This window comes from Aquarana catesbeiana, linkage group LG12 (genome assembly GCF_042186555.1).
Source record: "Aquarana catesbeiana isolate 2022-GZ linkage group LG12, ASM4218655v1, whole genome shotgun sequence".
NCBI lineage: Eukaryota > Metazoa > Chordata > Amphibia > Anura > Ranidae > Aquarana > Aquarana catesbeiana.
The window spans coordinates 158,474,310-158,501,226 of record NC_133335.1 but is presented as its reverse complement, the minus strand read 5'-3'; the positions used below and the strand labels follow the sequence as shown (position 1 = coordinate 158,501,226).

Here is a 26,917-nt window from a genome sequence, read left to right as displayed (position 1 = left end):
TAACAATAAAAAAAAAAAAAAAAAAAATTTTAAAGCGCCCCTGTCCCCGTGAGCTTGCACGCAGAAGCGAACACATACGTAAGTCCCGCCCACATATGAAAACGGTGTTCAAACCACACATGTGAGGTATCGCCGCGAACGTTAGAGCGAGAGCAATAATTTTGGCCCTAGACCTCCTCTGTAACGCAAAACGTGTAACCAGTAAAAAATTTTAAATCGTCGCCTATGGGTATTTTTAAGTACCAAAGTTTGGCGCCATTCCACGAGCGTGTGCAATTTTGAAGCGTGACATGTTAGGTATCTATTTACTCAGCGTAACTTCATCTTTCACACAATGCAAAAAAATTTGGCTTACTTTGCTGTTTTGTTTTTTTTTTAAAGCATGAAACTGTTTTTTAAAAAAAAAAAAAAAAACGCGTTTGAAAAATTGCTGCGCAAATACCGTGCAAGATAAAAAGTTGCAATGACTGCCATTGTATTCTCTAGGGTCTCTGCTAAAAAACCATATATAATGTTTGGGGGTTCTATGTAATTTTATAGCAAAGAAATTATGATTTTTGACATGTAGGAGCGAAGTGTCAGAAATGGCCTGGATGCGAAGTGGTTAAATACCACCAAAAGAAAGCTCTATTTGTGTGGGGGAAAAAAAAATATGATAAAAATTTCATATGGGTACAGTGCTGCATGACCACGCAATTGTCAAAGTGCAACAGCGCTGAAAAAAGAAAATTGGCCTGGGCAGGAAGGGGGTGCAAGTGCCCAGTAGGCAAGTGGTTAATGGAAAAAAACAAACAAAAAAAAAAAAACACACACCACACACACACACACTTTTCACCCTATCAAGGTTAAAAAAAAAAAAAAAAAAAAAAAGTCCCACTACTTGTCCTAACCTCCTTCCCCAAACACTTACCTGGCTCTTGGATCCAGCACTGTATTCAGTTCCAGCACTGCACCCTTTACTCCCTGCTTTCACAGGAGAAACTGAGGGCAGTGAAGACATAGGTTCCTATGAGGAGGGTGCAGGAGGGTGGGGGAGTGGGGTGTGTGTCTGTGGGCGCACACAGCATGACTTTGGGTGTGCGCATGCACAGCAGCCTCATTAGCACCCAAAAAAAAAAAAAAAAATATGTAGAAGCGGACAGCGCCAGCAGAGACTGCCACAATAGGAGGCAAGAAAGCTTTCTGTGAAAAAAATGTAGCACAGAGAAGGCAAGTTTAAAAAAAAGTGAGTATTTCTTTAATGCTTCGCAATGCTAAGTACTGCAAATCAAGCACTCAGATGTGAATGGGACCTAGATCTGGAGCTCTCCAATGTCAAAATAATTCCCCAATTGACTTTCTGGAAAAATCTTCATGTAACCTGCACAATCATTCCCAAAGAAGGAACTGCTAAAAGCATGTGTGTCACCCTCTGGTAATGGGTGACATCACAGGGTAAAATGTGGGGGGTCCATTAAGTCCAAGAATTGGCAAGTGCTTTTCTACACATTGATCCTGGCAGAACATCTGCAAGTCTGCAGCCACACCTAAGAGTATTCTAAATGCAGGGCTATTGAACAGACCCAGCAAAGGTTAAATAGCCACAGCCATTACCACACTCCAGGGAATAACAAACACCAACCCCCACCCTTCACTTTAAACTGTCATACCCACCACTATGACTTCTAGGTAAGAAACAAAGACAATCCAGGCAGAACAATGACAGAGATTGGAGACAAGTCTGACAGGTACACACAGGTCAAGAAAGTGTTACTTGTATCCTGTCATCGTATTCATCTCACTACAAGACACACATTCAACGACTTTGTGAGCCCAAAATACATTTTAGACTAAACTTTTTTTAAGCCACATACATTTGGACTCCCCCAGATGTCAGACCAACAAGGATATCTTTTGCTTGTATTTGATTAAAAAAAAAAAAAAAAAAAAAACACTAAAATGTATTAATAATACAAATAATTTAATATGTATTATTAAATATAAAGGATTCTCTTTTAAGTTGTAATCATAATAATTCTATAGTCTTACTATTATTAATATGACAATATCTTCATTCCTAGCTACGTCTGTAAACTACCCTTCCTTCCAAGCTATTATGATAAAGAGTCAGATACTGTATGCTTAAGCCCTAGTTCACACTGATGTGATTTCGGATGCGTTCCAGAACGCACTGATTCGCATGACAAGTGTAATAGCTTGCGTTTCCATGGAGGTCGTTCAGATATATGCAGTCTGAACACAAGGCAATTTGAAAAATTTGCACCTGTGGCCCTACAGATCCACAAAGCCTCAATGTGGGAAGTGTGAGCCAAATGCTTGCAAGAAGTCCATCCTGCATAGTTGCTGCTTAGAAAAAGTTACACGGCCCTAGCTGCTTTTACAGATGGCGTTCTAGGTTCCTGGGAGACCTTATCATTCCCTGTGCCTGGTGAGACCACCCATGGTGGTCACTTGTAGTTGGTAAGGAGCCTCTATACCCACTCAGGTGTACTCCTGGAATTACGATCTGGTTTCATACACCTACCTCTGGATTATTATCTTCACTTTTATGGATTTTCTTCATATGGATTTTTTGTACTGATTTTTCCCAGGATGGGACTCTACACTTATTTTTTGGTGTTTATGATTTGTTTGATATTTTTATACTATTGATTCCTGTATTTGATATTGCCTTATTCAATATGGTTTATCACTTATTATACTAACTAATTTTATGTGGTTATTTATATCTGCATATTATATTTTTATGCTGTATCCGCCTTAGTCTTTCTTGATGAGAGAGTCTTTTCACCAATAGCTTTTTCCAGTTTGATTTCTTCACTTTATTATTAATTTTTGTATGGTATCTGCCTTAGTTTTCTTTGATGAGAGTTTTTTTTCACTATTACTCTGCTTAATCTTAATCTCATTTTTATTTATTCTTTTATGATTTTAGTGCTGCATCTTTTTCACATTTCAAATTTGAAAAAAGGATCCTGTGCGTATTTAGTGCAATTTTGAATCCCATATAGCTGAATGGAAACTGCTTGGAAAGGCATAGGTGTTCAAATATAATGCGATTTCAGTGCTTTTTAGACAGAGCGAAAAAGAGGCATAACTTAAAATCCCAGTGCATCCAAATTGCATTGCAAACACATTGGTATTCTAGATGAATGTGGATGAAGTCGCACTAGTTATAGTCCTTCAAACTGCACTACAAAACTCATCCAAATTGCACCACATAAGTGTAAACTTAGCTTAAGGCTGGATTCACACCTATGCAGTTTTAGTGCTTTTTGCATTTTGCAGATTTGCACTACAGTCCATTTAGTATGGTTTCCTATGGAACATGTTCTGTAGTGAAAATCTGCAAAATGCAAAAAGCACTAAAACTGCATAGGTGTGAATCCAGCCTAAGTCCTGGTTCACATCTATGCATCTTTTAGTGCATTTTCAGTTTTGCAGAAACACACTTCAGTCCACTTAACATGGATTCCTATGGATATAGTTCACATTTGTGCATTTTATGGAAAGGGCCAGGGACTTTTTTCTGGTTTTTGGTTCTATAGACTTCAATGGATCAAAAATGTGTATTGAAAAATGCAAAATGCACCTGGGATTTTCTAAAAGAGAGGGGTCATTGGGACTTTATATGAGGAGAGGACGTTGTCATCAGTCTCCATCCCTATTATTTTATACAAAAGAGAATAGGGAGGCGGGAATTTAAATGAAGTACGCGGAGGGTCAAATGTTGTATGGCAATATAAAATTGACATATCTATAATATATGTAAAGGAGTAGGACATTTGTCTCATAATTCATATTCGATAATATGAATTATGAGACAAATGTCCTACTCCAGTGATAGCGAACCTTGGCACCCCAGATGTTTTGGAACTACATTTCCCATGATGCTCATGTACTCTGCAGTGTAGTTGAGCATCATGGGAAATGTAGTTCCAAAACATCTGGAGTGCCAAGGTTTGCCATCACTGTCCTACTTCTTTACATATATTATAGATATGTCAATTATAATGCCATACAACACTTGACCTACCGCGTACTTCATTTAAAGTCCCGCTTCCCTGTTCTCTTTTGTAAAAAATAATAATGCACCTGGAATATGCAAACTACAACCTGCATAGGTATGAACCAGACCAGAGTTAAAATCAAGAGAGCAACCCAGGGTGACAACCATGGCTCCCTTCATGGATAAAGTGGAAGTGTGACATGGCCACCCAGGTACATGAAGTGTTATTTACAGGATTACCAGAAAGATAAAAACAAAAGAAGGTTGGGGGGAAAAAAAACCACCACAACCACACAAATGCAGCTACCATACCAAATACTAGTATTCTGCAATACATTACAATATTGGTTTGGGGTTTAGATACAATATATAAATGACTACTTGTCTCTGGACACAGGGAAGGGAAACCCTATTGAATGCTGGCCATACACTATGTAATCTAAATGTTGAGCCTCCTTTAGGTTTAAGAAAACCTACAGGTTATACTTATATAATCCATTTAGTTAGAATCAAATGGGAAAGGCCATTGGACTACATAGTTGATTGTAATTCTATAGGAGATTGTATAGTGCTAGAAGGATACAAGGTATCCATATATTTCTGTATGACATGCAGAGGAATATGGAAAGCTGTATGTTTAACTACTTCAATACCAGGCACTTATACACCTTCCTGCCCAGACCAATTTTCAGCTCTGTCGCAGTTTGAATGACAATTACGCGGTCATGCTACACTGTACTCAAACTAAATTTTTATAATTTTGTTCCCACAAATAGAGCTTTCTTTTGGTGGTATTTGACCACCCCTGCGGTTTTTATTTTTTGTTAAACCAATAAAAAAAGACTGAAAATTTTGACAAAAATTAAAGTTTTGCTTTTGTTTCTGTTAAAAAAAAAAATTGTAAATAAGTAAGTTTTCTCTTTCACTGATGGTCACTGATAAGGCGGCACTGACAGGCACTGATACGGCAGCACTGATGAGGTGGCACCAATGAGCGGACACTGACATGTGGCACTGATGGGCATTCATGGGTGGCACCAATAGGCATCCCTGGTGGCACTGGTAGGCATTGTAATGGGCACTGATTGGCAGCTGCCTGGGCACAGATTGGCAGCTGCCTGGGGGTCTAGGGGGCATACCTGGTGGTCCAGTGTGGTGGCCATCCTGGTGGTACTGGGCGGCTTCTCTGGTGGTCCTGGGCAGGATCCGAGGGGGGCTGTACTGATAAACAATCAGCACAGACCCCCCCCCTGTCAGGAGAGCAGCCGATCGGCTCTCCTCTACTCGCGTCTGTCAGGCGCAAGTGAGGAAAAGCCGATCATCGGCTCTTCCTATCTACATCGTGATCAGCCGTGATTGGACACGGCTGATCACGTGGTAAAGAGTCTCTGTCATAGACTCTTTACCTAGATCGGAGTTGCGGTGTTGTCAGACTGACACACCACAACAACGATCGCCGGGATGTGCGCCCCCATATGACGTCCGGTCAGGATATTGAAACCACCTTGCCGCTGTCATTTTGCTATATGGCGGGCGGCAAGTGGTTAATATTCATCCTGATCTCAAACATTGTTACAGCCATGTGGACCCTTAAACAATGTTTTCACACAGGAATTGTTTTTGTTGCTATGAACAGTGAGATTTTGGGAAGTACTTTAAATATAATCAGTGCATCCTGGAGTTCCTTTTATTATCTGTGGTTGTAAAAGAATGATTTTACATATTCAGTCTAGATTATGATATACGGATATGACTAATACAGAGATGACTAGACTCCAAAATATGTGCCAACTCCAGACACACCGTCTGATGTCCAATTACGTCTAATGTCACTGAAATGTCAAAGACGATGAGATAAATTGCTCCTCAGGCCTGGCCTATATACAGTATAATAAAAAGGAGCTCAATGTTCCTTCAGAAAAAAATAAAAGTCAGCAGCTACAAATACTGCAGCTGCTGACTTTTAATATTAGGACACTTACCTGTACTGGAATCCAGCATTTCTTCACCCCAGCTGATTTTTCAATCGGCTCTCAGGTGCTGCCGCTGTCATTTCTTGTAAGGGAAACCAGCCGCCCCCCCCCACTGCGTATAGGCAAAGAGTGCTGCGCTTTGTGAATGGCCCAGCGGTGGGGGGAGGCCAAACTTCTGCACCTAGAAGTGGGAGCGCGTACATATCAAAACCAGGTACCCGCTCCCCCCTCGAAAGGTGCCAAAATGTGGCAGCAAAGGAAGCAAACAATTGGAGTTTCCCCTTTTGGGTACAGCTTCACTTTAAGTAACAAGATATCCAAGAGATTAAAAAAGTGTTAGGCCAAAAAAACGACACAGTATTTAGGTCAGCTATAGTCAATAACCAAAACAATGCAGCTAAAGTGTCATGTATATCTGAATGGAACATTGTCACCTGGCCCATGCAAGGTAAAGTCAGTGTCTCTGGAAGCCCCCCCTTCGGTCTCACGCACACTGGCAGGAGAAGAGCATTCAAAATATGCCTAATGCCGCGTACACACGGTCGGACTTTTCGTCTACAAAAGTTTGACGGACGCCGACGGACCAAATCCGGCGGACAATCCGATCGTGTGCAGACTTTCAGCTGACTTTTCCAGCCGCAAATCTGACGGACTTTAGATTTGAAACATGCTTCAAATCTTTACGTCGTAACTCTGCCGGACCCAGAAATCCGCTCGTCTGTATGCTAGTCCGACGGACAAAAGCCCACGCTAGGGCAGCTATTGGCTACTGGCTATCAACATCCTTATTTTAGTCCGGTGTACGTCATCACGTACGAATCTGTCGGACTTTTGTGCGATCGTATGTAGGCAAGTCCGTTCGTTAGAAAGTCCGCCAAAAGTCAGTCGAAAGTCCGTCGGACGGGCTGTCGGACTTTTGTAGCCGAAAAGTCCGACCGTGTGTACGCGGCATAAGTGCTAGTTCAGACCAGACGCAGTTCCGTTCAGTTCCATGTGTTTTTTCTGCACTAAAAATGCAAGCACAGTGTTTTCCATGTATTCCAATGGCTCTAGTTCACACCATGCAGTCAGTTTCCAGTGCAGAAACTGACCGGAAACTGACTGCATGGTGGGAACTAGAGCCATTGGAATACATGGAAAACACTGTGCATGCATTTTGTGCAGAAAAAAAGTGCACAGAACTGAACGGAACGGAACTGCGTCTGGTGTGAACTAACACTAAAGCCAGCTTTTTTCAAACATGTTTAGGTGGATGTGTCAGGTGTGTCAAGCATTTTGGCATTCATTTTATTGGCCAGAATATTCATTTATTTAGGCCACTGAAATTAATGCTCAATCACGTTTACATGCATTTAGACGCGTTTAGGCATGTTGGGCGTTTTTTTGGGTCCTATTCTGGATGCACTGGCCCTGTTTTTTTGTTTTTTGTTTTTTTTTTTACTGCCTCTAAATGCTTATGTGTGCATGGACACATAGGCTAACACAAAGGGGCATTTAGAGACAAAAAAAAAAAAAAAAATTAAGGCCGGGTTCATACTGTAACCCGCTGCGGATCGCACGGGAGCGCTATGCGTACCTGATCCCCTTTTCAGGGATGAATCAGGGCCGATTCTATGCCTGAATTCAGCCCTGAAACGGAGCCAAAGACGCACAGCGTTTCTGTGCAGTGCGCTCCGCAGCCGCAATGGAGATATGTGAACTGGCTCCATAGGGAGCCAGTCACATTCACCTGCTATGCGAATTGGATGTGGGGAAACCTGCATCTAATTCGCATAGGTGTGAACCCAGTGTAAAAGTGGTGTTTGACATTTTCTAGTGTAGATGAGGTCTCATACTCACCCTACCAGAGCTCCCCCACCCCTGCTACCTCTGCAGTCATCCCAATACCTGCCATTTCCAGGTATGAAGTAGCATGTGACCTCCTCTCCTGTGACAATGCTTCATTCTAGCAGACAACACTAGGCCAAAGCACTTTCCCATGACCTGGGACATGACATTACTGCTCCCCGGTGAAAGTCGCCACAGCTCCTTCTAAAGTCCGATGGAGAAAGGAGGAAGAAGCAGGTATCGCTAGTAAGGCGTGTAGAAGTGTGTGTGCTTGCCAGCATTGAATCATTTCCTACATATCAAACAGGACATATCCTATTTAGCATGTATGACGTTAGAGAAGCCACCACAGCCACACAAGGTATCCTTTGGTTTTCAACCAAATAAACAAGGGGTAGACAACCTTGGCGCTCGAGCTGTGGTGAGACTACAAGGGGTAGACAACCTTGGCGCTCGAGCTGTGGTGAGACTACAACATAAATCCCACAGTGATCATAATGCAGGACATCACCACTTGGATCAAGGATCTGAAAACTGGCCATTAAAAAACTGAGAGCACGGAGAGGAGTTTACATGTCACCTAAACATCACCTTGCCCGAAACACACATTTGAACTTGCTTGAGTTCTTCACTAATCAGCAACAGTAAGGGCTCATTTACACTAGTGTTACGTTATGCTAGCATTCTGTGAAAGGTAGAAGGTGGTGAGGAAGAGTTATGGCGCCACCACAGTGCCTGTTTTAACTCCTTTACCTGCACCACAAGCATTGTAGGTGAATGGCCTGCATTTGGTGGACAGGGGATTATTTTCTTTTATGTTACATCCCTTTCCACTGTCTTTGAAGTTTAACAATGGGGCTCAACCACCTGTTTATCCCCCCCCCCCCGAACTGCAAGTGTAGGCAAGGCCTAAAATAGACATTTTATTCACTTTTCTCACTTCAATAAAAACATTATCAAGACCAGAGGTCTCCAAACTGCAGCCCACTGGCCGAATGTGGCTCTTGGGGTACTATTCCTTCAACTGACACCAAAGAAGGGGCACTATTTCTCCCACCGCATTAGAGATTGGGAACTAATTCTTCCACTGACGCCAATTATGGGGCACTATTCCTCCTATTGACACCAATGGTGACATTTTTTTTACTCCCACTTCCCACTAAGCCCAGGGTATTTTCTAATCCCACTGACCACAGTCCGGTCCCCCCAAAGTTTGAAGGGCAGTAAACTGGCCCTTTGTTTCAAAAGTTTGGAGACCCCTGCTCTTGACCCTCTACATCAGCCTTTACCAACCAGGGTTCCTCCAGAGGTTGCTAGGAGCCCCCTAAGCCCCATACACACGATCCGAATATCGGACGAATGATCGTCCGTTTTTGTTTGCCTGCTAATCTCACATCGAATCTGATGAGTTTACTAAAGTCCCGAAAATTCCCGTACGACAGAATAAAAATTCGGAAACGATGTCATGTGTTGCAATGCATTTGTATTGCATTTTCGAACGATAGCTGTACCGATTAAACGAAAATCGTACGATCGGGCATCGTACGGAAAAAATTTCCGTGCATGTCCGATAGAATAATATCGGATGAACTGTCCTGATCGGCTCTCGAAAGCTCTGTACTAACGATCCGATTATCGTACGATCGTTTCGAATGCGGCATTTTTCGTACGATTTTCGGATCGTGTGTACGGGGCACTAGTTAACCATTTCACCACTGATCACCGTATAAGTGTTACGGGTGACGCTGGTTAGTTCGTTTATTTTTTATAGTGTCAGGGCACCCGCCGTTTATTACCGAAATAAAGGTTTAGCCTCCTGATCGCCCGGCGATGATATGCGTCGCCCAAGGCAGCGTCAGATTAATGCCAGTACCGCTAACACCCACGCACGCAGCATACGCCTCCCTTAGTGGTATAGTATCTGAACGGATCAATATCTGATCCGATCAGATCTATACTAGTGTCCCCAGCAGTTTAGGGTTCCCAAAAACGCAGTGTTAGCGGGATCAGCCCAGATACCTGCTAGCACCTGCTTTTTGCCCCTCCGCCCGGCCCAGCCCAGCCCAGCCCACCCAAGTGCAGTATCGATCGATCACTGTCACTTACAAAACACTAAACGCATAACTGCAGCGTTCGCAGAGTCAGGCCTGATCCCTGCGATCGCTAACAGTTTTTTTGGTAGTGTTTTGGGGAACTGGCAAGCACCAGCGGCCTAGTACACCCTGGTCATAGTCAAACCAGCACTGCAGTAACACTTGGTGACGTGGCGAGTCCCATAAGTGCAGTTCAAGCTGGTGAGGTGGCAAGCACAAGTAGTGTCCCGCTGCCACCAAGAAGAAGACAAACACCGTCGTGCCCATAATGCCCTTCCTGCTGCATTCGCCAATCCTAACTGGGAACCCACCACTTCTGCAGCGCCCGTACTTCCCCCATTCACATCCCCAACCAAATGCAGTCAGCTACATGAGCGGCATTTTCTTTATGTCCTCCCGAGTACCCCTACCCAACGAACCCCCCCAAAAAAGATGTCGTGTCTGCAACAAGTGCGGATATAGGCGTGGCACCTGCTATTATTGTCCCTCCTGTCCTTACAATGCTGGTCTTTGCATTGGTGAATGTTTTGAACGCTACCATACACTAGTTGAGTATTAGCATAGGGTACAGCATTGCACACACTAGGCACACTAACACAGGGTCTCCCAAGATGCCATCGCATTTTGAGAGACCCGAACCTGGAACCGGTTACAGTTATAAAAGTTACAAAAAAAAAAAAAGTGTAAAACACAAAAAAATATATAAGATTAAAAAAATAGTTGTCGTTTCATTGTTCTCTCTCTCTCTATTGTTCTGCAATGTTTTATTGTTATTATGTTTTATCATGTTTGCTTTTCATGTATGCAATTTTTTATACTTTACCGTTTACTGTGTTTTATTGTTAAACCATTTTTTTGTCTTCAGGTATGCCATTCACGACTTTCAGTGGTTATACCAGAATGATGGCTGCAGGTTTAAGTATCATCTTGGTATCATTCTTTTCAGCCAGCGGTTGGCTTTCATGTAAAAGCAATCCTAGCGGCTAATTAGCCTCTAGACTGCTTTTACAAGCAGTGGGAGGGAATGGCCCCCACCGTCTTCCCTGTTTTTCTCTGGCTTTTCTGTCTCAACAGGGAACCCGAGAATGCAGCCTGTGATTCAGCCAGCTGACCATAGAGCTGATCAGAGACCAGAGTTGCTCCAAACATCTCTATGGCCTAAGAAACCGGAAGCTACGAGCATTTCATGACTTAGATTTCGCCGGATGTAAACAGCGCCATTGGGAAATTGGGAAAGCATTTTATCACACCGATCTTGGTGTGGTCAGATGCTTTGAGGGCAGAGGAGAGCTCTAGGGTCTAATAAACCCCAATGTTTTCAAAAAAGAGTACCTGTCACTACCTATTGCTATCATAGGCGATATTTACATTCCCTGAGATAACAAAAAAAATGATTAAAAAAAAAAAAAAAATGAAAAAACGAACAGTTTAAAAATATAAAGATAAAAAAGCAAAAAAATAATGAAGGAAAAAAAAAAAAAAGCACCCCTGTCCCCCCCTGCTCTCGCGCTAAGGCGAACACAAGCGTTGGTCTGGCGTCAAATGTAAACAGCAATTGCACCATGCATGTGAGGTAGCACCGTGAAGGTCAGATCGAGGGCAGTAATTTTAGCAGTAGACCTCCTCTGTAAATCTAAAGTGGTAACCTGTAAAGGCTTTTAAAAATGTATTTATTTTGTTGCCATTACAAGTTTGTGCGCAATTTTAAAGCATGTCATGTTTGGTATCCATGTACTCGGCCTAAGATCATCTTTTTTATTTCATCAAACATTTGGGCAATATAGTGTGTTTTAGTGCATTAAAATTAAAAAAAGTGTGTTTTTTCCCCAAAAAATGCGTTTGAAAAATCGCTGCGCAAATACTGTGTGAAAAAGAAAAAAAAAATGCCACCTGGGCATTCCATCGACCTCCGAAACTGTGATAGGTAGTGAAGAGTGAAATAAAAAAATTTACACCCTTAGAAATCCTGAAGGCGGTGATTGGTTTTCGGGGCCGCATACGCGGCTAGGCTTCCAAAAAGTCCCACACATGTGGTATCCCCATACTCAGGAGAAGCAGCTAAATGTATTTTGGGGGGCAATTCCACACATGCCCATGGCTTGTGTGAGCAATATATCATTTAGTGACAACTTTGTGCAAAAAAAAAAAAAAAAAAAAAAAAAAAAAGTGTCACTTTCCCGCAACTTGTGTTAAAATATAAAATATTCCATGGACTCAACATGCCTCTCAGCAAATAGCTTGGGGTGTCTACTTTCCAATATGGGGTAATTTGGGGGGGTTTTGAACTGTCCTGGCATTTTATGGCCTTCAAAACTGTGATAGGTAGTGAGGAGTGAAATCAAAAATTTACGCCCTTAGAAATCCGGAAGGCGGTGCTTGGTTTTCGGAGTACCGTACACGGCTAGGCTCCCAAAAAGTCTCACATATGTGGTATCCCCGTACTCAGGAGAAGCAGCTGAATGTATTTTGGGGTGCAATTCCACATATGCCCATGGCCTGTGTGAGCAACATTTCATTTAGTGACAACTTTTTGTAATTTTTTTTTTTATTTTTGTCATTATTTTGTCATTATTCAATCACTTGGGACAAAAAAAATAATATTCAATAGGCTCAACATGCCTCTCAGCAATTTCCTTGGGGTGTCTACTTTCCAAAATGGGGTAATTTGGGGGGGGTTGTACTGCCCTGCCATTTTAGCACCTCAAGAAATGACATAGGCAGTCATAAACTAAAAGCTGTGTAATTTCCAGAAAATGTACCCTAGTTTGTAGACGCTATAACTTTTGCGCAAACCAATAAATATACGCTTATTGACATTTTTTTACCAAAGACATGTGGCCGAATACATTTTGGCCTAAATGTATGACTAAAATTGAGTTTGATTTTTTTTATAACAAAACGTAGAAAACATCATTTTTTTTCAAAATTTTCAGTCTTTTTCCGTTCATAGCGCAATAAATAAAAACCGCAGAGGTGATCAAATACCATCAAAAGAAAGCTCTATTTGTGGGAAGAAAAGGACACAAATTTCGTTTGGGTACAGCATTGCATGACCGCGCAATTAGCAGTTAAAGCGACGCAGTGCCAAATTGTAAAAAGTGCTCTGGTCAGGAAGGGGGTAAATCCTTCCGGGGCTGAAGTGGTTAAATCACTGATCTAGAACAAGTACATAAATCAGAACGCCGGGACTTTATTCTGACTTTCCTAATCCAGATACATGTTCTAGGTCAGAAACTAAAACTATTGTAACCTTACAGTTATTGAAGGGAATGCAATATAGCCTTGACATCCCTTTTATGCTGGCAATTTTCTCTAGAACTACCTGCACCTAATTCAGGCAACCATTTCAGTTTTGGTAACATTACTTACACATGTGCCAAACTCAGGTAGTTCTACTCAGTAGGTTCTACCTACTGACACTTTAAAGTGGTTGAAACGTCAGAAGGTTTTTATCCTAAGGCCCCTTTCACACTGGGGCGGGGGCGGCGGTAAAACGCCGATATTGTAAGCGGCGATTTACCGTCAGTAGTAAAACCAACCCGCTAGCGGCCGAGAAACAGTTAAAAACCATCGCAAAGCAGAGGCGCTTTGCCAGCGGTATGGCCGCGCTGTTCATTTAAGTGATTGTAAGGGTTACATTTTTTTTTTTAAATAACAAACATGTTATACTTACCTCCACTGTGCAGCTCGTTTTGCACAGAGTGGCCCCAAAACTCGTCTTCTGGGGTCCCTCGGCGGCTCTTCCTCACATCAGATAACCCCCTAGGAGAAGCGCTCTCCCGAGGGGGCTACCTTGCTGGCATGCTCCAAGTCTAGCATTCGGCATCCATAGCCCCTGAATGTATGACTTGGCCCCGCCCCCCCGGCACTGGATTTGATTGACAGCAGCGGGAGCCAATGGCTGGGGGGGGGGGCTGGGGGGCCAGTCACTGCCAGGTGTTTTATCACCTTAGGTGAAAAAACACAAAGGTTTACAACCCCTTTAAGATAAAAAAAAAAAACCCTATGTGCAGTACCCCCCCCAAATATTTACCTGTGCCCCATATCGATTCAGAGATGTTGCCAGAGAGACTCGGCTGCCTGGGACTCTCCTTCCTCATTGGCTGAGACAGCAGCGCCATTGGCTCTTGCAGCTGTCAGTCAAAGTCAGTTAGCCAATAAGGAGGGAGGGGGCGGGCCGAACTGTGGCTCCGTGTCTGAATGGACACACAGAGCGGGGGCTCAGCTCGGGTGCCCCCATAGCAAGCTGCTTGCTGTGGGGGTACTCAACAGGAGGGAGGGGCCTGGAGTACCGGAGAGGGACCCGAGAAGAGGATCGGGGCTGTTCTGTGCAAAACCACTGCACTTGTGTACAGAAGTACTCCAGTACTCAGAGTGGACATGTCTGTGCTGGGAAGCTGTCATGAAGATGACCCAGCAGAGACCCATTTAGCTGTTGGCTAAGGGATACCCCCAGCAGAAAGCTAGATGTAAACAAAGGTGCAGGGGATACAGGTGATTTCATTACCCAAATATGGTAATGCCCACAATTTGGGGATTTCTTGTCATTAGGTGGGCAGAGCCTGATGGGTAACTGAGAGACTAGTTCCTCATAAAGTCTGCCCCTTACTTTTCATTGACAATGCAGTAGATGCATTTGAAAGCTATTGGACAGAATAGCTGCTATGGATCTGCCTACTGCCATGCAACAGTCCGGTGGACCTGATGGGGACCTTGTTCCTTAGTACCCCATTAGGCTCTGTCCCCTGTACAAAACTCCTTGGCCATGCACCCGTCAGTGTGATAGACTCAGTGGTTGGGAGGGGGGTATGCACTGGGTTCAGCGCAGGCGCTATCAGGTTCATGCAGCTGTCTCTGACAGGTACATGAATGGACAGCAAGTACCATCACTTTGAGTGCGGCAGCTGATGGAAGTATACGACGCGCTTTATAAATTCCCCCCAGTGTCTCAGGAAGAAGAGCAGCCACCACAGCCATCTCATGCCAGGATTCCTTTAAAATCAATAGAGCATAGCAAAAAGAAGTGACAGAGAATGGCAGACAAGCTTCATCATCAAAAAAAAAAAAAAAAAAAAAAAAAAGACAAAAAAAACACCTGTAACACATTCTACTCTGGCTGCAAAATAAAAATAAAGGGAACCAACACCTTCTGGAAGATCCCAAATAAACCTAGATCCAGATAAATCTATTGCCTTATCAACTTCCACTTGCTTTGCGATAAGACAAGCAGAGGGCCTTCCGTCTACTTTCTGTGCTCCGAGATGGTGGAACATGTATAGAGGAAGAGGCTACTGGTATTACAGGTTTACACTGAACCATTAGAAGTTAATGGTTAACACATAGCAATGAATGACTCAAAGAGCACGCTTTCTCAGGATTCTTCTTATCTCCAGTCTAAAGCTGCCCATAGACTCATCACAATTTGCCCAATTCAGCTGAATTACAATCAGTGTCCTGCTGCCCCCAGCTCAATAGAAGTTGATTGTTGGATTGTTTTCGGTTAAAAGGGACATGTTGGAAAACTTGTTGATCAGTGACTGCCGGTTGTCAGAATACAACGCCCAGCAGGGGGTAATCCTCCATCCATCTTGTTTGTGTGGATGGAGGATATTTTTTCCCCATTCAGCTTCCTGACTGAAAAAAGAAAAAAAAAAAAAAAAAAAAAAAAAAAAAACACAGGTCTATGGCCAGGCAGGCACAGAACTCTTACATATACAGAATACCAATGTTGACTTGGTAGCGACATCGCTCTTTTCTGTCATTTTAGGTTTATGTATGTGAAGGAGATGTTTGGGGAAAGAAAAACCCACCACACACACACACACACACACACACACACACACACACACACACACACACACACACACACACTGCACCATCAGTGTGATGCTGCTGCTGTTCCCCGCTGGCTCCAAGCCCAAGAACACGACTGCTGATCAGCCATATCTCAGTCTTCTTGGAGCAGAGAGCGGTGCCTGTCAGTCGCTGCTCTCCACTCTGTCCCTCCAGTGCTCACTGGAGCGCCGGGCTGGAGAGGAGACAGGTACAGCTGGCTTCGGCTCTCAGCTGGATGACTCCTGACAACACAGTCAGGATCTTTCCATAGTCTGGAGTGGCTCTGGGACATTAGATGACAGCAAGCATTAGCCCACTACTAGCTGACTCGGGATCACAGGAGAGCAAAAGTGCACTCCTTGTAACTTGCAAGAGAAGTAGGACCACAAAAAGCTTTGGCTATACTTTTCTTTTATCATATACAATTATATTAGTTTAGTGGTTAGCACCTCTGCTTTGCAGAACTGGGGTCCCCAATTCACATCCCAACCAGGACACCATCTGCATGGAGTTTGCATTTTCTGTGTTCATGTGGGTTTTCTCAGACTCCAAAAATGCTGCTACGTTAACGGGCTCCGGTCTAGCTTGGCCCTAGTATTATGTATGTATGTATGTATGTATGTATGTATGTATGTATGTATGTATGTATGTGAGATGTAGACTTTAGATTGTAAGCACCTGGAGGACAGGGACTGATGTGAATGTACAATCAATACTGTATATGTAAATGCTGTGTATATTGTAGGGGGGTTCTATAAATACTTGTATTAAATAATAAAGCAGTATTTCTAAAGCTGGCTTCTACGAAGAACTTAATGAAAGTTTTACTAAGACTCATATGTAGATCTTCCTGCATCTGATATTTTCTTAAAGTGCTCCTGTGTTCATCACTCTCACCAAGGATGATCAGAACGATGGAAACAGGGGGCAGGGGCACTTTTAGTAAACATCAGATGAGCTCAGTGCAGGAAGACCTGGCTGGAGGAAGAGGTAGTACATACAGATCAGGGCAAAGTGACCTGGGTGTACATGTGTGCCCATCATACTGATCTGTACATGTGTGCCCATCATACTGATTTGAACATGTCATCATAGTGATCTGTACATGTGTGCCCATCATACTGATCTGTACATGTGTGCCCATCATACTGATTTGAACATGTCATCATAGTGATCTGTACATGTGTGCCCATCATACTGATCTGTACATGTCATCATAGTGATCTGCACATGTGTGCCCATCATACTGATTTGAACATGTCATCATAGTGATCTGTACATGTGTGCCCATCATACTGATCTGTACATGTCATCATAGTGATCTGCACATGTGTGCCCATCATACTGATTTGAACATGTCATCATAGTGATCTGTACATGTGTGCCCATCATACTGATTTGAACATGTCATCATAGTGATCTGTACATGTGTGCCCATCACCGTCATAGTGATCTGTAAATGCAATCATACTGATTTGTACATGTGTGCCCACCACCGTGATCTGTATATGCCATCATACCGATTCATACATGTGTGCCCACCATACTGATCTGTGCATGTGTGCCCATCATTCTAATCTATACATGTGTGCCCACTAGGGTTGCCACCTCATCCCTTTAAAACCAAACACATAATAATTACACAGGTTCTGTGACCGATTAAGGTTGTAATCAAACTCACTTGGTACCTTATCTGCATTAAAATTAGCCTCAGAACATGTGTAAGCGTTTAAAGGTTTGAGGTGGCAACCCTAGTGCCCACCATAGTGATCTGCACATGTGTGCCCATCATACTGATTTGAACATGTCATCATAGTGATCTGTACATGCCATCATACTGATTTGTACACGTGTGCCCACCACAGTGATCTGTACATGCCATCATATTGATTCATACATGTGTGCCCACCACAGTGATCTGTACATGCCATCATACTGATTTGTACACGTGTGCCCGCCACAGTGATCTGTACATGCCATCATATTGATTCATACATGTGTGCCCACCACAGTGATCTGTACATGCCATCATATTGATTCATACATGTGTGCCCACCACAGTGATCTGTACATGCCATCATATTGATTCATACATGTGTGCCCACCACAGTGATCTGTACATGCCATCATATTGATTCATACATGTGTGCCCACCACAGTGATCTGTACATGCCATCATATTGATTCATACATGTGTGCCCACCACAGTGATCTATACATGCCATCATATTGATTCATACATGTGTGCCCACCACAGTGATCTGTACATGTAGGTAGCAGCAGCTCAAGGCTATATGATTTTTCTATGACTCTCTATACATATACATAGCTGTAATCAGATCACTGTTGCTCATCATGACACAGCCCAATGATTTCTGATGTATCTCATGTCCATACACAGACATCACAGCACACTCTCACCAAGTTCTGCATTATTCTCTCCTCACTGTTCCTGATGTAAACACCCAGCCACCCAAGTGATGGCCGCCCACCCCAGGAGGGATTGCAGTCAGTTCTGCACTTACCCGGCTCAGCGTCCAATGTCGGTGTGCCTAGCAGCAGCTTCTTTTTGTTGATGCCTGTGGTCGCCCTCTTCCTACTGCTGCCTCTCCTCACCATCTGATGACATGGGTACATCACCTTTACGGCCTCCAATTGGCTCAATCCCCACCACGTGTTCCGCCTGCCAAACTACAGCCAACCCGGCAACACCGCCGCGTCTCGTCCACGCCCACCCCGGACACGTCATCCCTGGCCCTACAGCCGTGTGGGAGATGTAGTCCTATGGGAGGGGGTGAGGGACGTTTCGTAAAGGATTTTCAGTGAGGTGATGTGAGAGGAGGGTGTCTGAGAATAGTGCAGCTACGTACAAAGCATCCCCATGTCTGAGACTTGTAGACTTATACGGGAAGGGCCTGTACTTCACACGCCACATACCAGGACATGTTTTATGTTATCCAGGAGCCTCTGTGAGGAGAAATACCTCTCCCAGAGGTGACAGAGAACCTGGTGTGTTCATTTCATACACACCATGTTATGTTACCATGAAAGTTATTTGTGTATTTCAGGAGGACAATATTTTATAAAAGCACCAAGTACACTAGAACAGGGGCTCTTTTCATCCGTAGACTCCTTTCACACTGGGGCCGCGTTAGCGCTAAAGTGCCGCTCGTTTTAGCAGTACTTAAGCACTGCTGAATCTTCACTTTTCAGGCGTTAGCGGGATGCTTTTAACCCCAAATAAGGGGTTAAAAGCGCTTGTGTTGCGGCGCTTTTCAGGCACTTTGGAAGCGCTGCGTGTTCATTTCAATGGGTAGGGCGTTTTGGGAGCTCTAAATACAGTGCTTCCAAACCGCCCCAAAGATGCTGCTTGCAGGACTTTTCCTAACGTCCCACAAGCACACCGCCCAAGTGTGAAAAGTCACACTGAAATGAATGGGAGGCGGTTTTCAGGCACTTTACAGGCGCTATTTCCAGTGCTAAAACACCTGAAACCTGCCTCAGTGTGAAAGGGGTCTTACGGAGACCAAGACCCATTACTTTTGGGGAGCACACTACTTCCTTGTGGTATGTTAATGCACCTTGTGTCATTTGTTGTGGTAATGTAGCCCATTCATTTCCAATTATAGTTCCACTTTAACACAAAGAGCGGGAAATTCTCCTCACAGAAGGCTGACTCAGACCCTGGAATCTCACCTCTCCACCTCTTTACTGGTTCTAGGGGCTCGCTGTTGGTAGATTTCACTCCACCCGAGCAGAAGACGGGAGTGGCAGCTCAATACTCTATCCAAAACAAACAAAAGTTTCAGTCACCATAGCACCAGCCATAGGGGGTAATGACAGTTAGTAATATGGGTGGGGGAAGGTTGTCCTTCAGATAATGGCCATTTGGCCAATATACCCTAAAATGCCTCTGGCTACCTTACCTGTACCACTTGTCTAACTGGCTGACAGAGCCCTCTGAATTTTCTAAAGTTTTAAAATTTGAAACCTACCAGAGCTTAGCAATCTACTTTTCTGGCTAATTACGGTAAGTGTTTGATACAACTTTTTGTGTTCCTAGTGCCAACGTGGCAGCATACTACCACATGTATGCTACCATGGACTGGTGCCAAGAAAGGAAAATTACGGTAAGTATTTGATGCAATTTTCAGTTTTCCTGGTGCCAACATGGTGACATACTACTACATGTATGCTGCCATGGATTGGCACCAGGAAAAGAAAAATGATGGTAAGTATTTGATACAATTTTCTGTTTTCTTCCTCCAGAGGGCAGAGCCCAGGCATGGCAATTGGGCACTCAGACATGGCAACTGGCTGCTCAAGCTTTAACTAGTCAATGTTACATAGTCAGGAGGAGTGGTCCGTGTTCCCCCATACCTATAGTTGCCACCTGACTGGTATTTTACCAATTGGAAATTGTTGCCAATGTTAATAACAGGGAAATGATCATAAGCCGGATAGGTTTTTCCATGAAAAATGACAGACTTACACATACCCAGATTCCAGAATTAAAGTATTTCTCAGAACTCCTCCAGTCACCCATTTACTGTATAAGAATTAGACCAATATTTCTCAACCTTTTTTCAGTCAAGTCAGCCTTTTAAAATTGTGGACAATCTCAAGGCACCCTCCAAAATTATGAACAGTCTTGAGGCACCCCATTCTAAAATGTAAAAAAAATACTCTAATGCCCCGTACACACGGTCGGATTTTCCGATGGAAAATGTCCGATCGGAGCGTGTTGTCGGAAATTCCGACCGTGTGTGGGCTCCATCGGACATTTTCCATCGGATTTTCCGACACACAAAGTTGGAGAGCAGGAGATAAAATTTTCCGACAACAAAATCCGTTGTCGGAAATTCCGATCGTGTGTACACAAATCCGACGGACAAAGTGCCACGCATGCTCAGAATAAATAAAGAGATGAAAGCTATTGGCCACTGCCCCGTTTATAGTCCCGACGTACGTGTTTTACGTCACCGCGTTTAGAACGATCGGATTTTCCGACAACTTTGTGTGACCGTGTGTATGCAAGACAAGTTTGAGCCAACATCCGTCGGAAAAAATCCTAGGATTTTGTTGTCGGAATGTCCGAACAAAGTCCGACCGTGTGTACGGGGCATAAGGCTGGGTTCACACCTATGCGAATTAGATGTGCGTTTCCCCGCATCTAATTCGCATAGTAGGAGAATGTGACTGGCTCCCTATGGAGCTGGTTCACATATCTTCGGGGCGACTGCGGAGCACAAAAACGCTGTGCGTCTTTGGCTCCATTTCAGGGCCGAATTCAGGCATAGAATCAGCCCTGATTCGTCCCTTTTTCCAAAGTAAATACACTTTTGCAAATTGGTGCTGTATAGTATTCCAATGTTTCTGTTCTCCCTCAGTTTTTCCCCATATCTTAGCTAATGAGACCCCAAAGCTGATGTAGAGAGGCCAGGGAGGGCCAAACAAGGATGATCTGGTGACAGCTAGATGGTTGTAATGGTGCGCAACAAAAACCTGTGGCTTTGTGTAACTAAAAGGCAGGTTTCATCCACCCACTGACTTGTATACAATTTTAGGGCAATTTTGAAGCATTTTGCCAAGGTACCCATGAAGAAACCTCAAGGCACCCTGGTTGAAAAAGGCTGAATTAGATGATGAGGCTGTACTCTGTGGACACAGATTGTGTACGTTTAACCACTTAACGACCTGGAGGATCTGCCCCCTTAACCACTTGACCACTGGGCACTTAAACCCCCTTAATAACCAGACCAATTTTCAGCTTTCGGTGCTCTCACATTTTGAATGACAATTACTCAGTCATGCAACACTGTACCCAAATGAAATTTTTGTCCTTTTTTTCACACAAATAGAGCTTTCTTTTGCTGGTGTTTAATCACCACTGGGTTCTTTATTTTTTGCGCTATAAAAGAAAAATGACCGAAAATTATGTAAAAAAATGCATTTTTCTTCGTTTCTGGTATAAAATTTTGCAAATTAGTAATTTTTTCTTCATATATTTTGGCCAAAATTTATACCGCTACATATCTTTGGTAAAAATAACCCAAATCAGTGTATATTGTTTGGTCTTTGTGAAAGTTATAGAGTCCACAAGCTATGGTGCCAATCTCTGAAAATTGATCACACCTGAAGTACTGACGGCCGATCTCATTTCTTGAGACCCTAAGGCTCGGTTCACACAGGGGCAACACGATTTCAGCGCGACTTTGTACGGTGGCTTCAACGCGGCTTCAACGCGACTTCAGCGCGACTTTAGCAAATTACAACGCGACTTCAAGTCGCCTCCAGGCCAGGCGACTTTGGCTGTGGCCAATCACAGGATAATCAGCTCTCTGGGAGGGAGGAGTTTGCCTGGGCAAACTAAATTTTTTCCCTGCAAAGTCGCTTGACTGTAGAGAGAGATCCGACTTGGAGGCGACTTCCATTGATTTCTATGGTACAGGCCGCCTACCAAGTCGGATCCAAGTAGTACAGGGAGTACGCTCTGAAGTCGGAGTGACTTCAGTAGTGTCTATTAAGACGCTCCCATTCACTGTAATGTGAATCTCTTTCTGGGGCGACTTGGGGCGACTTGAGGGCTTACAAGTCGGATCCCAAGTCGTCCTAGTGTGAACCGAGCCTTACATGCCAGAAAAGTACAAATACCACCCAAATGACCCCTTTTTGGAAAGAAGACATTCCAAGGTATTTAGAAAGATGCATGATGAGTTTTTTGAAGTTGTCATTTTTTCCCACAATTCTTTGCAAAATCGAGATTTTTTTTTTCTTTTTTTTTTTTCACAAAATTGTCATATTAGCAGGTTATTTCTCATACACAGCATATGCATACCACAAATTACACCCCAAAACACATTCTGCTATTACTCCCGAGTATGGCGATACCACATGTGTGAGACTTTTACACAGCGTGGCCACATACAGAGGCCCAACGTGTACGGAGCACCTTCTGGAGTGCCCAGGCAAATTCTGACATTTCTATCCTACATGTAAAAATCATAATTTATTTGCTAGAAAATTACATAGAACCCCAAAACATTATATATATTTTTTTAGCAAAGACCCTAGAGAATACAATGGCGGTCATTGCAACTTTTTATCTCGCACGGTATTTCCGCAGCAATTTTTCTAACACGTTTTTTTTGAAAAAAAAACAGTTTTGTGCTTTCAAAAAAAAACAGTAAAGTTAGCCAATGTTTTTACATAATGTGAATAATGAAGTTATGCCGAGTAAATAGATACCTAACATGTCACCCTTCAAAATTGCACACGCTCGTGGAATGGCGCCAAACTTCGCTACTTAAAAATCCCCATAGGAGACGCTTTAAAATTTTTTACTGGTTACATGTTGTGAGTTACAGAGGAGGTCTAGGGCCAAAATTATTGCTCTTGCTCTACCGATTGCAGCGATACCTCACATGTGTGGTTTGAACACCATTTTCATATGTGGGCGCAACTTACGTATGCATTCGCTTCTGCATGCGAGGACACGGGGAAATTTTTTTTTTTTTTTTTTTTTTTTTTATTGTTCATTTTACTTTATTTATTTTAGTTTGAGGCTTTTTTCCAAAAAATAAATTTTTTGAACACTTTTATTTCTATTACAAGGAATGTAAACATCCCCTGTAATAGGAATATGGCATGACAGGCCCTCTTTACAGTGAGATATGGGGTCAATAAGACCCCACATCTCACCTCTAGGCTGGGAAGCCTGAAATTAAAAAAAAAAAAATGATCCTGGCTTCGATCGTAGCGGTGAGTCGGTAGAAGCACCTGAGGGCGGCGAGGGGGGGCCGTCCCCTCTCGCCTCCCGTAAGAATGATCAAGCAGTGGAACAGCCGCTATGATCATTCCTATGGTGTAGGGAATCGCCGGCTGAAAAAGATGATATCTGAATGATGCCTATAGCTGCACCCATCATTCAGATATCCCGGCACAAAATCAAGGACGTAGTATGACGGCCGGCAGGCAGGAAGTGGTTAAAACACATTTTTTTTTAACACAAAGTTGTCCATTTATACAATATTTCTAACACATAGCATGTACATACCAAAAATGACACCCCAAAATAGATTCTCCTACTCCTCCTGAGTACAGCGATACCACATGTGTGAGACTTCCACAGCCTGGCCACATACAGAGGCCAAGTACAGCTGAGTATAGCCGAGTATGGCTGAGCATGGTAAAGTATGGCTGGGTATCACCGAGTATGGCGGAGTATTGCAGGGCATTGCAGAGTATTGCAGGGTATTGCGGGGCATTGCAGGGTATTGCGGGACATTGCAGAGTATTGCGGGACATTGCAGAGTATTGCGGGACATTGCAGAGTATTGCGGGGCATTGCAGAGTATTGCGGGGCATTGCAGAGTATTGCGGGGCGTTGCAGAGCATTGCGGGGCATTGCAGAGTATTGCGGGGCATTGCACAGGGTCATTGCAGAGTATTGCACAGGGTCATTGCAGAATATTGCAGAGTATTGCACAGGGTCATTGCAGAATATTGCAGAGCATTGCACAGGGTCATTGCAGAGCATTGCACAGGGTCATTGCAGAATATTGCAGAGCATTGCACAGGGTCATTGCAGAGCATTGCACAGGGTCATTGCAGAGCATGGGGGGGATGGCTGAGCATGGAGGGATGGATGTGACTGTACATGTCACTGAGCTGCTCTGTGGGCACTACACATACAGCCCACAGCGCGGCTCCCATCCGATCTCTCCCCCTCTGTACCGATCGGTACAGAGAGGGGAGGGAGGAACCAGCGTCATGACATGACGTCGGTTTGTTTACATGTGATCGCTCCCTGATTTGACGGAGCGATCACATGGTAAACGGCCGCGATCAGGACCCGGCGGTCCTGATCACATGGTAAACGGCCGCGATCTGGACCAGGCGGTCACAGATGTTCCCGTGTGCGCTTCCCAGGGGGCGCGCGGGAGCAGTTTTCTGGAATCACGTCATATGACGTGATCCCAGAGTTATACAACCGCCCTGCAGCCGTCATTTGGCTATGGGGCGGTTGGCAAGTGGTTAATGACCAGGCCATTTTGTGCGATACAGCACTGCATCGCTTTAACTGACAATTGTGCGGTCATGCAATGCTCTACCCAAACAAAATTTATGTCCTTTTTTCCCCAAATAGAGCTTTCTTTTGGTGGTATTTGATCACTGCGTTTTTTTTTTTGCGCTATAAACAAAAAAAAAAAAGACAATTTAGAAAAAAAACAAACAATATTTTTTACTTTTTGCTATAATAAATATCCCCAAAAAATGTAAAAAAACTAATTTCTTCATCAGTTTAGGCTAATATGTATTCTTTTACATATTTATAAGCGTATATTGATTGTTTTGCGCAAATGTTAGATCGTCTACAAAATGGGGGATAGATTTATGACATTTTTATTATAAATTTTTATTTTACTAGTAATGGCGGTGATCAGCGATTTTTAGCGGGACTGTGACATTGCGGCGGAAAGGGTTAAAGCTAAAGGTCAATCAAGGGGTTAAATGTGTTCCCTGGGAGGTGTTTCTAACTGTGGGGGCAGTGTAGTGACTGGAGGAGGAGAGAGATCACTGTTCCTAATCACTAGGAACAGCAGATCTGTCTATCCTCCCAATACAGAACCGGAGATCTGTCTGTTTACATTGACAGATCCCCATTCTGTCTCTCTCAGGAACGATCGCGGGTGGCCGGCGGACATCACAGCCGCCGTCCATGTGCATCGGCGGTGGTTTTAAAGCGGCCGGCATAGAATGATGGAGATTCGCCCAGGAGAGCCAACCATCCGCAGTACGGCGGCTGGTCTTTAAGTGGTTAAAGCATACATCTGTGCATGTGTGGGTGCTTTACACAACCCCATGCTCACAACAGCGTACTGTCATATCTTCTAATTCATCTCTAATTCATCAGGTTGAACTGGATGGACTGGTGTCTTTATTCAACCTTACTAACTATGTAACTATCTCAGTGGGCATCTGTGGGTCCAGGAGAATATTTACACTGGCTCCACACACTGTATGGCCCCTGTTGTGCATAAGGCCTTAGATTTACCAAAACAATTAATAAGAGAACCTGTGGAAAACTATCCATAGAGTTTCCACGCAATCAGGCAGGTTTTACATAGTTGTTCGCAAATCTAAAAGAGATTATACAGTCAGATTATATTATGTGTTGGGCAGCACAGTGGCTAAGTGGTTAGCACTTCTGCCTAACAGCACCAGGGTTGTCAGGTTACTCTGGTTTCCTCCCACGCTCCAAAGACATGGTGGTAGGTAAATTGGTTCCTGTCTAAATTGGCCCCAGTATGTGTGTGTATGAATGTGAGTTAGGGACCTTAGATTGTAAGCTCATTCAGGGTAGGGACTGATGTGAGTGTTTAATGTACATGTAAAGCGCTGCATAAATTGAACTCTAACTGAATGATGTTTGCTAAAGCACTGTATATAATAACTAATTTCCTCTTGTACTCAATAAACTGCACATTTCTTAATCCTTTTGTTGCATCTCAATACTTCTGATCTCTTGCAACCTCTCTGCATCCACTTCCATTCTACATGCACTTCACTGATGTGACGGTTACATGGCTTTTTTTCCAGAGTAGATTTCCTAATGGTCACAACAGTGGACCATTCACGCATAATAACCGTGCTGAAACAGTCATTCGCAGTCCCTGGTGTAGGACCAGCTTCATACTGTTGTGCTGCAGTTAGGCTGCAGTGCGGGTGTGTCTGCGGTTTTCGCGTGCTTAACCTCATATACTTTGTGTTAGGTTGCATGGTTCTGGTGAGTTCTCTGAAAGCACACTAAAGATGCAGCATGCATCATGGCACTTGGTGCGCTTTCAGAAAATGTGCCAAAAACATGCGACTTAATAGAAAGTCTATGGGACTGGGGCTATAACTGTGGTTAAAGCATGCAAAAACTGTGGAAACATCCGCGTTGCGTCCAAACTACAGCACATCGGTGTGAAGCAACATGCACCTTGTTAAAATTATGTAAAAAGACTCTCACTCCTCTAGCTACTCCTAAAAGGGCATTTAACCTTCCCCCTCTAATGCATATGATTTTCTTGGGCTAGCTTTTGATTTTAAAGGGGAATTACACACTCCATTCTATTCTCAAAAGGCTGTGAGCTGCCTTCACCAATCCAAACCACATCTTTTTTTCAGAGCAA

At 43.6% G+C, this 26,917-nt stretch overlaps 1 protein-coding gene across 2 annotated transcripts in view; it reads right to left on the bottom strand.

Annotated features, from left to right (window-relative positions):
* ACLY (ATP citrate lyase) overlaps positions 1-18,420 on the bottom strand; it is a 149,591-nt gene extending 131,171 nt beyond the window's left edge. For both annotated transcript variants that reach the window (XM_073606120.1, XM_073606121.1), the window contains exon 1: positions 18,263-18,420. The gene's annotated coding sequence lies outside the window, so the exon portion shown is untranslated. The remainder of the gene's footprint in view (positions 1-18,262) is intronic.
* Between the last annotated feature and the right edge of the window lie 8,497 nt (positions 18,421-26,917).